At 44.8% G+C, this 17014-nt stretch overlaps 1 protein-coding gene and 1 pseudogene across 2 annotated transcripts in view; both read left to right on the top strand.

The window, feature by feature from the left end:
- LOC105482684 (actin, cytoplasmic 2-like) lies at positions 1–997 on the top strand (annotated as a pseudogene).
- Positions 998–8534: 7537 nt separating this feature from the next.
- LOC105482678 (ubiquitin specific peptidase 33) overlaps positions 8535–17014 on the top strand; it is a 71557-nt gene continuing 63077 nt past the window's right edge. Inside the window, exon 1 of one of the 2 annotated variants that reach the window (XM_011742896.3) lies at positions 8535–8745. The gene's annotated coding sequence lies outside the window, so the exon portion shown is untranslated. The remainder of the gene's footprint in view (positions 8746–17014) is intronic. The other variant, XM_011742897.2, reaches the window with a different exon arrangement.

Raw genomic sequence — 17014 nt, forward strand, 5'->3', positions numbered from 1 at the left:
ATGGTGGGCATGGGTCAAAAGGACTCCTATGAGGGTGACGAGGCCCAGAGCAAGAGCGTTATCCTGACCCTGAAGTATCGCATCGAGCACAGCATGGTCACCAACTGAGATGACATGGAGAAGATCTGGCACCACAACTTCTACAACGAGCTGTGTGTGGCTCCAAGGAGCACCTTTAGTGCTGACCAAGGTCCCCCTGAACTCCAAGGCCAATCACGAGAAGATGACCCAGATCATGTTTGAGACCTTCAACATCCCAGCCATGTACATGGCCATCCAGGCCATGCTGTCTTTGTACCCCTCTGGCACATCGTGATGGACTCCAACGAGGTAGTCACCCACACTGTGCCCATCTATGAGGGGTAGGCCCTCCTCCAGGCCACCCTGTTTCTGGACCTGGCCAAACGGGACCTGACTGATTACCTCATGAAAATCCTCATGGAGCACCACTGCAGGTTCACCACCACCACCGAGCGGGAAATTGTGCATGGCATCAAAGAGAAGCTGGGCTATGTCACCCTGGACTTGGATCAGGAGATGGCCACAGCGGCCTCCAGCTCCTCCCTGGAGAAGAGCTACAAGCTGCCCAACAGCCAAGTCATCACCATTGGCAAGGAGCGGTTCCACTGCCCTAAGGTGCTCTTCCAGTCTTCCTTCCTGGGCATGGAATCCTGTGGCATCCACAAAACTACCTTCAACTCCATCATGAAGTGTGACATGGACATCCTCAAAGACCTCTACGCCAACACAGTGCTGTCTGGTGGCACCACCATGCACCCTGGCATGGCTGACAGGATGCAGAAGGAGATCACCACCCTGTTGCCCAGCACGATGGAGATCAAGATCATTGCTCCTCCCGAGTGCAAATTACTCCATGTGGATGAGTGGCTCCATCTTGGCCTCGCTGTCCACCTTCCAGCAGATGTGGATCAGCAAGCAGGAATACAATTTGTCCAGTCCCTCCGGCCCCTCCATTGTCCACCACAAATGCTTCTAGGCGGAATTTTACTTAGTTGCGTTACACCCTTTCTTGACAAAACCTAACTTGCACAGAAAACGAGAAGAGATTGGCATGGCTTTGTTTTGGGGGGGGGGCGGGGGGGCTTGATTCAGGATTTCAAAACTGTAACAGTGAAGGTGAGAGCAGTTGGTTGGAGCGAGCATCCCCCAAAGTTCTACAATGTGGCTGAGGACTTTGATTGTACATTGTTCTTTTTTTTAAATAGTCATTCCAAATATCATGAGATGCATTGTTAATAGTCATTCCAAATATCGTGAGATGCAAGGAAGTCCCTTGCCCTCCTAAAAGCCACCCCACTTCTTTCTAAGGAGAATGTCCCAGTCCTCTCCTGAGTCCACACAGGGGAGGTAATAGCATTGTTATTGTGTAAATTACGTAATGCAAAAGTTTTTTTCTTTTCTTTTCTTTTTTTTTTTTTGAGACGGAGCCTCGCTCTGTCGCACAGACTGGAGCGCAGTGGCGCGATCTCGGCTCACTACAAGCTCCGCGTGCCGGACTCAAGCTCCGCCTCCCGGGTTCAAGCTCCACCTCCTGGGTTCACGCCATTCTCCTGCCTCAGCCTCCCAAGTGGCTGGGACTGCAGACGCCCGCCACCACGCCTGGCTAATTTTGTTTTTGTGTTTTTCGTAGAGACGGCGTTTCACCATGCCATGTTAGCCAGGATGATCTCTTATCTCCTGACCTCGTGATCTGCCCGCGTCTGCCTCCCAAACTGCTTGGATTACAGGCGTGAGCCACCATGCCCCGCCGCAAATTTTTTTTAATCTTTGCCTTAATACTTTTCTATTTTGTTTTGTTTTGAATGATCAGTCTTCTTGGCCCCCCTTTTTTGTCCCCCAACTTGAGATGTTTCAAGGCTTTTAGTCTCCCTGGGAGTGGGTGGAGGCAGCCAGGGCTTACCTGTATACTGACCTGAGACCAGTTGAATAAAAGTGCACTTTGGGAGGCCGAGGCGGGCGGATCACAAGGTCAGGAGATCGAGACCACGGTGAAACCCCGTCTCTACTAAAAATACAAAAAATTAGCCGGGCGCGGTTGTGGGCGCCTGTAGTCCCAGCTACTCGGGAGGCTGAGGCAGGAGAATGGCGTGAACCCGGGAGGCGGAGCTTGCAGTGAGCAGAGATCGCGCCACTGCACTCCAGCCTGGGCTGGGCGACAGAGCGAGACTCCGTCTCAAAAAAAAAAAAAAAAAAGTGCACACCTTAAAAAAAAAAAAGAACATAGAACAATCATGGCACATATTTCTAAGATATATGGCATATTAAATGAGACTCCTCAGTGGGTCTTTTAACAGAGGCTCCAAAGCTGAGAAAAATAAATGTGAAGTACCCTGAACATTCTAAAAAGGAGGATGCCAGACCATCCCCACAGGACATGCTGGAAGAATGTGAAGCCCATTTAGCAATCCTCAGTTCTCACACACCTCCCAGGAATGATATGTCAGGATTGATGAAAGAAGATTGGGAAAAAAAAAAGAAAAAAGAAAAAAAAAAAAAAAAGAAAGAAGATTGGAGAATAAACATGCCTAGAAGGACCAGGCTTGGTGGCTCATGCCTGTAATCCCATCACTTTGGGAGGCTGAGGCGGGTGGATCACTTTGAGCCCAGGAGTTCAAGACCAGCTTGGGCAACATGATGAAAACCAGTCTCTATAAAAATGCAAAAACTAGCTGGGTGCGGTGGGGCACACCTGTAGTGTCAGCTACTCGGGAGGTTGTGGTGGTAGGATGACATGGGAGGCTGATGGCTTGAGCCCAGGAGATGGAGGTTGCAGTGATACAAGATCGTACTACTGTACTCCAGCCTGGGTGACAGAGCCAGACCCTGTCTCAAAAAAAAAAAAGCCTAGGAGACAGTTTTCTGGAGTGCTGGAGTGCTGTGCATTTTTGTTCCAGATCCCCCAAGAGTGGGAAGAAGAGACTGCTTATCCCACACTTTCTCCACTGCAAGCCAAGTAAAGGAACTTTAAGAAATTCAGATGAGTTGACTCTGTGCCCTGGAATTTATGTCGCCTGGAAAAGTCTAAAAGCAATAGACTATCTAGAGAAGGCTTTGATGGCAGAACAGAGAGTGGGGCCTACAACAGAAGGGGCCTGTACTTGCAACTTTGCAAGAAAAATTTTCCTGTGGACCATATGAGTGTCACAGAATGTAGCCAGGCTTGAATTATCTTAGAAGGTTGTATCTTCAAACCATCTAAATTGACCATCTAAATGGTCAGCCACAGGTTTTTTTTTTGTCCAGGGTTGGAGAATGAAACAATAAGAGGTCCCCAGCAAAGGATGCAGTCATTGAGGAACACACGAAAGGGACAAGAAAAGAGCCAGCATTTAGGAGTGAGCCACATGCAGAAGGTACCAAAGTCAGACTTATTTTTATCTTTTTTTTTTTTTTTTTTTGAGACGGAGTCTCGCTCTGTCGCCCAGGCTGGAGTGCAGTGGCCGGATCTCAGCTCACTGCAAGCTCCGCCTCCTGGGTTCAGGCCATTCTCCCGCCTCAGCCTCCCGAGTAGCTGGGACCACAGGCGCCCGCCACCTCGCCCGGCTAATTTTTTGTATTTTTTAGTAGAGACGGGGTTTCACCGTGTTAGCCAGCATGGTCTCGATCTCCTGACCTCGTGATCTGCCCATCTCGGCCTCCCAAAGTGCTGGGATTACAGGCTTGAGCCACCGCGCCCGGCCATTTTTATCAATTTTTTTAGATAGAGTCTCGCTCTGTCACCCAGGCTGGCGTGTAATGGCACAATCTTGGCTCACTGCAACCTCTACCCCCTGGGTCTGAGTGATTCTCCTGCCTCAGCCTCCCAAGTAGCTGGGATTACAGGCTTGTGCCACCACGTCCAGCTAATTTTTCTTTTTTTACTTTTTTTTTTTTTTGAGATGGAGTCTCGCTCTGTCGCCCAGGCTGGGGTGCAGTGGCACGATCTCGGGCTCACTGCAAACTCCTCCTCCCGGGTTCACACCATTCTCCTGCCTCGGCCTCCCAGGTAGCTAGGACTACAGGCGTCTGCCACCATACCTGGCTAATTTTTTGTATTTTTAGTAGAGACAGGTTTTCACCATGTTAGCCAGGATGGTCTCGATCTCCTGACCTCATGATCTGCCTGCCTTAGCCTCCCAAAGTGCTGGGATTACAGGCATGAGCCACCGCGCCTGGTCCTAATTTTTGTATTTTCAGTAGAGACAGGGTTTCACTGTGTTCGCCAGGCTGATCTCAAACTCCTGACCTCAAGTGATCCGCCCACCTCGGTCTCCCAAAGTGTTGGGATTACAGGTGTGAGCCACTATGCCCAGCACCAAAGTCAGATTTAATTGCACTGTTTGGGTATATCTGATATTTTATTTAGAATAGTCAGGGTCACTGCTCATTCCAGCTGAAACAATATGTGACCAATGTACTTCATGAATGATTGATTAGTGGAAACTACATTTATCAAGCGACGACATTAAGCCTGAAGAAAGACGTCTAGCACATTGAGGATGTAAAAGCAATTATATCACCTAAGTAGATGAACACTTTTAGGCAATTTGTAGCTCCAATTAATTTTTCTATTAACTGCAAAAATTTGGCAGTCCCCAGAAATACCTCAGGTCCTCCTTTCAAATGTATACAATGCTATAGGTCACATATTGGCCAGTATAGCTTTAGTCTCATTACCCACTGCAAGTTATTTTACAGGACCCTTCTATGACTGAGCTAACCAAGGTATCTAGAACTCAAAGTATGGTTTTAGATGCTAATTTAGAACATCTATTCAGAGTATAGTGGTCTGTACATATCCAAATACTACAGATTCAGTTCCTCAAAAATGTTAAATGTAGAGTTATCATATGGTCCAGCAATTCTACTCCTAGGTAATGCCCAAGAGAAATGAAACATACATTCATACCAAAACTTGTACATGAATATGCATAGCAGCATTATTATTATTATTATTATTATTATTTTTTGAGATATAGTCTTACTCTGTCACCCAGGCTGGAGTGCGGTGGCACGATCTCGGCTCACTGCAATCTCTGTTTCCCAGGCCCAAGTGATTCTCCCATCTCAACCTCACGAGTAGCTGGGATTAGAGGCACCCCCCATCATGCCAGCTAATTTTTGTATTTTTAGTAGAGTGTGGGTTTCACCATGTTGGCCAGGCTGGTCTTGAACTCCTGGACTCAAGTGATCCTCCAGCCTAGGCTTCCCAAAGTGCTGGGATTACAGGCATGAGACACTGTGCCTGACCTAGCATCATTATTCTTTTTTTTTTTTTAGATGAGCCAACACACCTGGCCTGGTGGACTTTTTAATTACGTGACAGTGAGTGGAAAAGCAAAAATGCATTGCCTAAGATTTCTTTTAAAATATAATTTTCTCTTTTTCTTTTCTTTCTTTTTTGTTTTTGTTTTTGTTTTTTGAGAGACAGGGTTTTTCTCTACTCTTCAGACTGGGGTGAGGTGGCACAATCATGGCTCATGGTAGTCCTAATTTCCTGGGCTCAAGAGATTCTCCCACCTCACCCTCCATAGTAGCTGGGACTATAGGCATGATCCACCATGCCCAGCTAATTGTTGCATTTTTTTGTAGCGACAGGGTTTTGCCATGTTGCCCAGGCTGGTCTTGAACTCTGGGCTCAAGCAGCCGTAGCCTCCCAAAGTGTTGGGATTACAGGCATGAGCTACTGCGCCCAGCCCAAAAACATATTTTATTTTATTTTATTTTGAGATGGAGTTTTGCTCTTGTTGCCCAGGCTGGAGTGCAGTGGTGCCATCTCAGCTCACTGCAACCTCAGCCTCCCAGGTTCAAGTGATTTTCCTGCCTCAGCCTGCCGAGTAGCTGGGATTATAGGTGCCCGCCACCACACTCAGCTAATTTTTGTATTTTTGGTAGAGATGGAGTTTCACCATGTTGGCCAGGCTGGTCTCGAACTCCTGACCTCAGGTGATCCGCCCACCTTGGCCTTCCAAAGTGCTAGGATTACAGTCATAAGCCACTGTGCCTGGCCCAAAAACATATTTGAAAGCCCCAGCTTAAATTAGGGTTTCTCAATAGTGGCACAAATGATGCCTGGGACTCTCTTGTAACATCAATGCAAAGGAATGTGACTAATTCTTTCTCCCACCAATCTTCCTCAGAAATATTGCCAACTATCCACTCAGGGCACAAAACCACCCCCAGTTGAGTGCCAACAAGTTTTTGAGTCCTTCAATGTTAGGCTCTGGGAATATTATGAATAAGATAAATAGTCACTGCTCCCATTGAGGAGTTCAGGAGCGACAGGCAAAAAATTAAGTACACCAAAAAATTTAAGATAATTACAAATTATAATACATTCTCTAAAGGAAACAAGCAGGATGCTGAAATGGGAAATAATGGGGTGAAGAGTGCTGTGTTAAACAGAGAATATCTAGGTAGGAGTTAGCCAGGTGAATGAAGGATAGAGGTTGGGAGCATCTGTAAAATTGTCTCTACGGAAACAGCATTCACAAAGTTTTATTTAGTATCAGGTACATAAGCACCAAAATGTATATTTTCTTTTTTTTTTTTTTCTTTTTTTTTTTTTTGAGACGGAGTCTCGCTCTGTCGCCCAGGCTGGAGTTCAGTGGCTGGATCTCAGCTCACTGCAAGTTCTGCCTCCCGGGTTCACGCCATTCTCCTGCCTCAGCCTCCCGAGTAGCTGGGACTACAGGCGCCTGCCACCTCGCCCGGCTAGTTTTTTGTATTTTTTAGTAGAGACGGGGTTTCACCGTGTTAGCCAGGATGGTCTCGATCTCCTGACCTCGTGATCCGCCCGTCTCGGCCTCCCAAAGTGCTGGGATTACAGGCTTGAGCCACCGCGCCCGGCCCAAAATGTATATTTTCTACAATGCTATTTTTTATTTGCCATTACTCAGTTACAAAAATGAGAAAGTATTTGTTTTTGATATGACCATTCAATTGTCTTCCTCCCTCCCTGTTTCTATCTCTCCTTTTCTTTTCTTCTTTTTCTTCTTTCTCTTCATTTCTTCTTTTTTCTCCCTTTCATTAGAAGAGACTTCAGTACCCGGTCTGATGCACAACTCTAAGTTGTACTATTTACATTATATTCTCCATGAATGGCACCTCTAGAATTCTGTTCCAGAATCAGTGTGACTCAGCTGGGTGTCCACATACCCTTTAGAATTCTACTCCAGAATCAGTGACTCAGCAGGGTGTCCACACTTTGGAATGTATAATCTATTCTCTCAAGGGGATGTTGATTGATTTATTTCCTAATGATAGTGTTCTTCCTTATAAGCCGTTATAAGCCATCAGGAAATACTGTTTGAAGAAAAGTAAAAGATAAGCAATCTGGACTGTGGGATAAAAGGATAAATATAAATACCCAAGGGCGAGAGGCAGGAATTCACCGAAGTTAAAAGTGGGAGAGGTATTACACTGTATTCTATCAGAGTGCATTTGTTTCGTGAGAACTTGTCCACTGCAAGGACTTCACTTGGTGTCCACCTGAGAAGTACCTGCCTACTATTATCTAGGCACTAGTCTCGAATTCCCGATCTCAGGTGATCTGCTTGGCTGGGCCTCCCAAAGTGCTGGGATTATAGGCATGAACCATGGCGCCTGCCCGTGAAACTTCTATTCTGTGAAATTTCTATTCTCCTCAGTGAACCCAGCATAGGCGATCATTTGTGGTGCAAACTGAGGCCTGAGTGTCAATGCCTACATAGAATTTTGTATCATGGCTAATTTATTTCATTTTTACCATAAAAATAAGTAGAAGCTTTTATATTTTCTACCTATTCCAATGGAGATTGAGCATCTTGCATGATACTTGGGTACATGCTCCCATTTTGGAGACCAAAAAGTCAGATGTCATGAGACAGATTGAAACTGGCAATTTTAACAATTTTAAAAATTAATTTAACCTTTTTTATTCATAGATTTAAACTTCAATCGAGTACATTTTAACAGTTACATAATTAGAAGGCAAGACTCCTTCAATGCTCCAGGCACTAAGCAGATACTAAGGTTTCAATAAATATTTGCTTTGATCCTCTTGATTTTGACCTAAGGGGAAAATAGTGAGATAAATTTCTTCTTTGCATAGATGGAAAAGGGAAACATAATTGCTTTCAGAGAATCTAGGTCCTAAGAAGTTGGGGGAAGACAGATGAGAGGAGGAAATACAATGTTGAATTGGGATAAGTTAAGTCTAGTATTTCTTTGCACAAGGTTGGAAACCTGAGGCCCTTCAGTGGCCAGTCTTAATGCAGTTTTTGTAATGCATCGAGACAAGACCTTATAATGGTCGTAGTGTGTGACTGTGAAAGAGGAGGAGAAAACATGTAAAAAACGAAAAAAAAAAAGCTCACAGCCTCAAACTGCTGCACATACTGTGAGTACCCTGTACAGTGAGTTTGCAGTCAGAACAGGGAGCCGCCCTGGGTCCCCGCACCTGGGCCTGGCCCCCGTGGCCCCGCCCCTGGGACGGGCTCCTTTCGAGGCTCCGCCCCCACCTCCCCTGACGCCCGAGACGCCTGCGGCGACCCCGGAGACACCGGAAGGAGCCGTGGCTGCTGCGGGAAGTCGCCGGTTCGGGAGGCGGACACCCCGAGGGCAGCGCTGCGGGGCCGTTTTCCGGCCCTCCTGAGGCGACGCTGCCCCTCTACGAGGGCTGAGAAGGAAAAGAGGAGCTTGCGGAGGTGCGGCTGCAGGCCGCTGCTGGTCGTGCTGGCGGGTCCCACAGGCCAGGCCGTGGAGGTGAGCGCGGCGCTGCTGGGAGGGGCGCGGGGCCGAAGGGCGTTTCGCTCGCATGCGGGGGCCGGTCTCCGTTCTCGCTTCCGCGCGCCAGGGCTGCGGCCGCTGCAGCAGCCTCTTTTTCTTGGGCCTGGGTGGTAGTGGGTGCGCGGGCGGGAAGAAGGCCTCGGCTCCTCGGTGCTCTGCGTTGCGGAGATAATCTAGTGGTCGCCCTGTCAGGGGTCGGTGGAGGCTGGGAACCGGTCGTTGATTTGAGGAAGGGTCCTCAGGGATTCTTTCCTGGAAGCGGGAGGGGCAGGTGAGCCCGAGAGAGGGGGGCTCTGCTCCCTTCCTCGGTCTCCCCACTCAGGCTTGCCAGTCCCTCTCGGTGGGCGACTGAGAGCCCTGCAGCACGCCGGCTCCTGGGTTCTGGTTTCGCTTTGCGGCGCTGTTGAGGGGGCTGGCCCCGTTTTTTGTTGTTGTGAACGGAAAAACCGAGGTGTCATCGTCCCTGGAATTTTTCTTCGACCAATGTTTGATCCTGATTGAGAGGTTACCCCTTACCTTCTGTCCATCTGCAGCCTTTGTTTGGTTGAAAGATCCATAGTGTGTGGTTTCCCAGATCTTTACTTATATTTCTCGTATGCAAAACGCTCTTCATTTGAGTATTTACAGGGTTTTACGTGGAGCTGTTGGACGATGAGATTTTCTTGGGTGTTTTGCACTCAAGTACAGTTGGAGTTTACATTCTCATAGAATCAATATTAGGCCTGGAAAATTGAGCCAGAGGGTGAAATATTGGCAGGAGCATAGACTTAAATTGAGGGCGAATTTTACTGTAACGATCTCTAGGCCTTTTGCTTACCAAATATGTGGATTTCGAGAATCTTTAAGTTTAATCAGATTATTTTCCTTTAAGAAAAACGTTACAAAAAGTACGAGGCCGTCCTAGTTCCCTTTCTCTTACTGTCTCATCTGGAAAGGTCTGACGAAGTCACGTTATCTTCATAGGCTATTTGATTTGAACATAATACAAATATTGTTGGTGAATTCATGCTATTATAAATAAGGGAGAAAATAGGAATCTTAATGAAAGAATGCTAGTTTTAAGAAAAAATAATAGAAATAGTTACACAATGCTAGGAGCTTTGTATTATTTCATTATTTTGGCAGGATTGAAAGAAAGGTCAGGGCTGGACTCACGCCTGTAATCCCAGCACTCTGGAAGGCCGAGGCGGGCTGGTCACGAGGTCAGGAGATCGATACCATCCTGGCTAACATGGTGAAACCCTTCTGTACTAAAAAATACAAAAAATTGCCGGGCGCGGTGGCTCACGCCTGCAATCACAGCACTTTGGGAGGCCGAGGCGGGCGGATCACTAGGTCAGGAGATCGAGACCATCCTGGCTAACATGGTGAAACCCTGTCTCTACTAAAAATACAAAAAATTAGTCGGGCGTGGCGGTGGGCGCCTGTAGTCCCAGCTACCCGGGAGGCTGAGACAGGAGAATGGTGTGAACCTGGGAGGCGGAGCTTGCAGTGAGCGGAGATCGTGCCATTACACTCCAGCCTGGGCGACAGAGCGAGACTCCGTCTCAAGAAAAAAAAAAAGAAAGAAAAAAAAGAAAGTACAGTACGAAAAATATGATTGGAATAAAATATTTGACCTAATATGTGCAAGAGGGATAGTCTACTTAAGATTGCTTCATATTTATGATCTGGTTTATGGCCAGCTTTCACTTTTTTTCTGTCTTTTCTGAACTTGTTGTAACTTAACAATAAGCAAATCTTTTTATACAACTGCAGTTTAATGACGTTAGATTGTAGTAAATAGGTGATTTTAAATATTTGAAATTCAGAATTAAGGAGATGATGATTCTTACATTTATGTAGTACTATTAGAATTTTCAGGCCGGGCGCGGTGGCTCACGCCTGTAATCCCAGCACTTTGGGAGGCCGAGACGGGCGGATCACGAGGTCAGGAGATTGAGACCATCCTGGCTAACCCGGTGAAACCCCGTCTTTACTAAAAAAATACAAAAAAACTAGCCGGGCGAGGTGGCGGGCGCCTGTAGTCCCAGCTACTGGGGAGGCTGAGGCAGGAGAATGGCGTGAACCCGGCAGGCGGAGCTTGCAGTGAGCTGAGATCCGGCCACTGCACTCCAGCCTGGGTGACAGAGCGAGACTCCGTCTCAAAAAAAAAAAAAAAAAAAGAATTTTCAGTGACCTTTCACTTACACAGTCTTACTTGATCCTCATGCCAGTCCTCTGAGTCCGGAATGCCAAGAAATAAAGTCTTTCCCCATGACAGAAACATTTCAAGATTGTGTAAGGATCAGAATTTCGTAAAGCCTGAAATAATGTTGCCAAAGCAGCTTTTGATACAGATTGGGAATTCAGATAGATTAAGATGGGAGCACTGTGAACTATAACATATGACAGACTGAGGACTCTTCACAAGAAAATGAAGTACATAAAATGCTGAAAGACTTTTGGTGAGAAATGTGAAATGTAACCATTTCTAAAAAGGAAGGGAATAAGTAACAGCTCTATTTAGTGTAGTTTTTAAACTTTAAAAGTGTACATGTGTCTGCGGGAGCATTTTGGTAAGTGGGAAAACTCTAAAGACTGTGAGATGAGTACAGTTGCTTTTAACTATCTATAAAAATGCACATGAATTTTGTGCTGTATTGTATACTGAGAACTAGTCTTTAAGAAGCAATAGGTGTATCAAAATAAATGGTGCTCTCAAATGTTCAGAAGGCTAAGTTAAACGGTCAATATTTTGAGTCTACCAGGGCAAGGCCCTTTGGAAAACAAAAAGAAAGGAACGTGGTTTCTGCCTTCAAAGAGCTTGTTGTCAAGTGAGGCAGTTTTTTACACAACAATAGCAAATGCCTTATGAGTTTTTTTAAAAGTTCTTTAGAAATTTAGATGAGGTAGACATAACTTGTGATTGGAGCTTGGTGAAGATAGTAGTTGAGATGAGTGAGCTTTGAAAGATAAATATTGGAGGATATTTATAATGTGAACAGATTAATGAGCTCCTTGAAGGGTACAACTTATATTTGAGAAAACATCGGTAGAACAATTTGGCTGATATTCATAGTTTATCTAAGTTAATAATAAGAGATAAAGAAGGCAAATTATGAAAGACTTCACTGAAGGTGTTTGATCAGAAGAGGTGTGTGATCCACATGAAAGGAGAATGAGCTGTAATTGTTAGAAGATTGAAACTGGAAGACTGCTGAGGTGGCTTTATGTTAAGCTAGATTGTGACCATTATTTTTGTAGCCCTTATGGTTTCTCTGAAGTGCGTCTTGAACTCGGACCTGAGATGACATGGGTGCAGGTGAGATGCTCTAAAGCACAAGTGAGGAAGCAGGTAGAATCAGAGAAGGAGGAAAAAAGGTCAATAATGGAAGGCCAACTGGAGGCTGCTTAAGCCTTTGGAGATTTTTGTGTAACTGCCTCAGAGTTTTGTATAAACTCAGAGGAGATTGCTCACTGCAATCTCCACCTCCGAGGTTTAAGCAATTCTCCTGCCTCAGCATCCCAAGTACCTGGGACTACAGGTGCCTGTCACCACGCCCGGTAATTTTTTGTATTTTTAGTGGAGACGGGTTTTCACCATGTTAGCCACGATGGTCTCGATCTCCTGACCTCGTGATCCGCCTGCCTTGGCCTCCCAAAGTGCTGTGATTACAGGCGTGAGCCACCGCGCCCGGCTACATGAATATTTTTAATGACTATTCCATAATGCCAGTATATTGTTATTTAACTCTTCATCTTGCTCAAAAGTGAGACTTAGAGTGAAAATTATCATCAGCTTGAGACTCTATTAGAACTCTGTCATATTCATTAATTCATTTCTATTTCCTCTCTCGTTCCAGTATTTCTCAAAATTATTTCAGTGAGATAAGGCTAGAATTGACCATATTTTGCCATTCATTATTGTACAGATTTTAAAAAATCTTTGTAGGAAATGCTAATTAATATTTACAAATCTCATTTAGAGGATGTTATTTGGAATGAAGATTGCCAGATTGAAGCTATACTTTAGTATTATTAATTGTGGTAATGTTAATAGATTCTAGAACACATAGGTTGTAGCTAGAGAAATCAGGAGACTGCATATTTCTCTTAATAGACTTAAGGCTCTCATTAATTAGACTCTTAAGGATCAATGAGACAGATTTTCTAGTAAAAGAGAAATAAAAAGATTAGCACTACATTTCTTTTTCTGTGTTGTGGTTTTGAATGAAAATGAAGAATAGGCTGGGCGCGGTGGCTCAAGCCTGTAATCCCAGCACTTTGGGAGGCCGAGACGGGCGGATCGCGAGGTCAGGAGATTGAGACCATCCTGGCTAACATGGTGAAACCCCGTCTCTACTAAAATATACAAAAAACTAGCCGGGCGAGGTGGCGGGCGCCTGTAGTCCCAGCTACTGGGGAGGCTGAGGCAGGAGAATGGCGTGAACCCGGGAGGCGGAGCTTGCAGTGAGCTGAGATCCAGCCACTGCACTCCAGCCTGGGCGGCAGAGCAAGACTCCGTCTCAAAAAAAAAAAAAAAAAAAAAAAAAAAAGAAAATGAAGAATAATTAGGTAAGTATTATAGGACTTTGTGAGATCTTCAAATCCTCACAGAGGTTTGAATGATTTTATTCTCAGAGTATTTGTTTAAAGGGCAAGAAACAGTTATTTAAAATGCTTGTCAGCTGGATTTCATTCGTGAAAAGTCTCCCTGAACACTTACTATGGATTGAGAATAAAATAAACTTTTCTGCTTGTTGCTGCACTCTTCAGTGATAACTTCCTTCCATTCATCAACTTTTTTGGCTTGCTTTTGTTGGTAGCAATGATAAATATGGAAAAATAAGCCATAAGCGTATTACTTCATTGTATTTTTGCTATTAAATAATTTTAAAGTATAATATTTAATATGGTACTGCTGGACTAGTACTGGTGGAACCATAGTCTAGATTGAAACTGTTGAAAGACAAATCAATTTTTTTAATAATCATAGAATCTTAATTCTGAGTTTTTAGTGCAAAGTGCTTGCTGTCCTTTGAAACACCTCTGACAGTTATCCGACCTCTGCGTAACAGTTATGGGGAACATGCTCCTTCCATGAAAGTTCATCTGTATTTGAACCAAAGTCTTCACCATCGATTGGATATGCTGTTCTGACTTTCTCAAGTTGCATAGAAAGGAAAGGATCCCTTTGGTCATCATGTTCAATTGGAACATGTGTGTCAAGTCCTGGAATCTTTTGCCTTCTGCTGTTTAGACATCCATGCTTTCAGTTCATAATGATTGACATTTACTGAGTACTTAACTATATCACCCTCTTCTAAGTACTTTATTTATACTAATATATAATATGTAATTATATATTAACATGTGTAATTATATAATTGGTTAAAGTATTATATATTAATCTTCCCCAAAACTCTATGAAGTAGATATTTGTAATTAGATCAGTTTTTTAGATGAGGGAACTAAGGCAAAGAGAAGAAACTTACCACCGGTCCCAAATCTAGGAGAGTCTTGCTCCAGAAACTTTACTCTCAGCACAGTGCTATCTTACAAGATACAATTTTCAAATTATTTCTTTTAAGATTTTCTATGAGAGGCACTTTTATTCTGTAGCTTTTAGTATTCTTCTTAAATAAAATACTGTATTCCAGATATAATCTGCTTAGTTTATGAGTACATTAAGAGTGGCTACTCTTCTTTTTTAGAAAATTATTTTTCTTTTCCCTTTTCACTATTCAATTAAAAAATTATAATTTTTTGTAAAGATGGGGAGTGGGTATCACTCCGTTGCCTAGGCTGGTCTTGAACTCTTGGCCTCAAGCGATCCTCATGCCCCTGCCTCCCAAAGTCCTGGGATTACAGGTGTGAGCCACTGTACTCAGCAAGACTGGTTACTCTTTTTATTCTGAAACCATGAAACCTATTGTTCTGTTGATTAATTGAGTAGGAATTGCTACTTCTTCAAGGGTCTATAATCCAAATACCTGCCCCTTTTTTTGTTCTCAGTTTATATGGTAGATTCTTTGAACCCTAATGTCGAATATCACATCCATCATTATTAAATTTCGTCCTGTTAATTTTAGCTTATTTTTTTATTTTTTGAGATGGAATTTTGCTCTTGTCACCCAGACTGGAGTGCAGTGGCATGATCTTGGCTCACTGTGACCTCCTCCTCCCAGGTTCAAGCGATTTCCCTGCCTCAGCTTCCCGGGTAGCTGGGACTACAGACGCGTACCACCACGCCCTGCTAATTTTTTGTGTTTTTAGTAGAGACGAGGTTTCATCATGTTGGCCAGGCTGATCTCGAACTCTTCACCTCAGGTGATCCACCGGCCTCGCAAAGTGCTGGGATTACAGGTGTGAGCCACCGCACCCGGCCAATTTTAGCTTATTTTTAAAAAATAGATTAATTTTTCTTTAAAAGCTTATTTTTATAATTTTAAGTTTATATTTTACTAGCCTGCCTTCTGTAGCTTTATCCAGGTTATTGTTAAAAATATTGAACCGGGCCGGGCGCGGTGGCTCAAGCCTGTAATCCCAGCACTTTGGGAGGCCGAGACGGGCGGATCGCAAGGTCAGGAGATCAAGACCCTCCTGGCTAAGCCGGTGAAACCCCGTCTCTACTAAAAAATACAAAAAAAAAATAGCCGGGCGAGGTGGCGGGCGCCTGTAGTCCCAGCTACTGGGGAGGCTGAGGCAGGAGAATGGCGTAAACCCGGGAGGCGGAGCTTGCAGTGAGCTGAGATCCAGCCACTGCACTCCAGCCTGGGCGACAGAGCGAGACTCCGTCTCAAAAAAAAAAAAAAAAAAAAAAATTGAGCCGTTCTGACACCTGCTAGTGAAGACCTCCTGCATTCATATTAATCTTATATGTAACTATTAAATAGCTACCAATCCTTCTGACATAAATTTTTTTCTCTGTAATGCGAATCTGACTTTTTATGAAGAGCTTTACTTTTTGGAATCGACTAGGCAATGGAATTCAGGCAGTTTCTCAATATTAAAAGCTCCTCCTCAGGTTACCAACTATGTCCTAATGTGTAATTATTATATTAAGGCCAGGCGCAGTAGCTCACTCCTGTAATCCCAGCACTTTGGGAGGCCAAGGTGGGTGGATCACTTGAGGCCGGAAGTTTGAGACCAGTATGGGTAACATGGTGAAACTCCATCTCTGCTGAAAATACAAAAATTTAACTGGATGTGGTGACACATGCCTGTAATCCCACCTACTCAGGTGGCTGAGGCATGACAATTGCTTGAACCTGGGAGGGAGAAGTTGCAAGTGAGCTGAGATTGTGCCACTGCACTCCAGCCTGGGCGACAGTCTAAAAAAAAAAAATTATATTAATAACGTGGTTCCCTGTGCTTTTCCTAATATTAAAATTTGAATAGCTGATTATCTTCTCTTAGGATAAGGGGTCAGAATTTCAAGCTGAAATTTGGAGATTGTACTACTAAAATATTCCCCCCTTAAAAGTAATATCTTTGGGCCCAGCGCGGTGGCTCAAGCCTGTAATCCCAGCACTTTGGGAGGCCGAGACGGGCGGATCTTGAGGTCAGGAGATTGAGACCATCCTGGCTAACATGGTGAAACCCCGTCTCTACTAAAAACACAAAAAATTAGCCGGGCGTGGTGGCAGGCGCCTATAGTCCCAGCTACTCGGGAGGCTGAGGCAGGAGAATGGCGTGAACCCGGCAGGCGGAGCTTGCAGTGAGTCGAGATCACACCGCTGCACTCAAGCCTGGGTGACAGAGCAAGACTCTGTCTCCAAAAAAAAAAAAAAGTAATATATTCAGAAGCAGTTCTGTTTTGTTTTTGAGACAGGGCCTAGCTCTGTCACTCAGGCTGGAGCGCAATGGTGTGATCACAGCTCACTGCATGCAACTTCTGCCTCCTGGGCTCAGGTAATCCTCCCACCCACCTCAGCCTCCCACCCACCTCAGCCTCCTGAGTAGCTGGGACTACAGGCGCATGCCACCAGGCCGGGCTAATTTTTGTATTTTTTGGGGGGTAGAGACAGGGTTTTGCCATGTTGCCCAGGCTGGTCTTGAACTCGTGGACTCAAGCAGTCCTCCCGCCTCAGTCTCCTAAAGTGCTGGGATTGCAGTTGTGAGCCACCATGCCCAGCCCGGAAGCAGTTCTGAATTTACTTTAATGCAGACGAGCAATTGAGCCACTGCAGCTGTACATCATAGAGCATGAGTGCAGTTGTTTTGATCTGGAAAAATTTTCAGTGGTGTTACTGCCATCATT

Source organism: Macaca nemestrina, chromosome 1 (assembly GCF_043159975.1).
Source record: "Macaca nemestrina isolate mMacNem1 chromosome 1, mMacNem.hap1, whole genome shotgun sequence".
Classification (NCBI taxonomy): domain Eukaryota; kingdom Metazoa; phylum Chordata; class Mammalia; order Primates; family Cercopithecidae; genus Macaca; species Macaca nemestrina.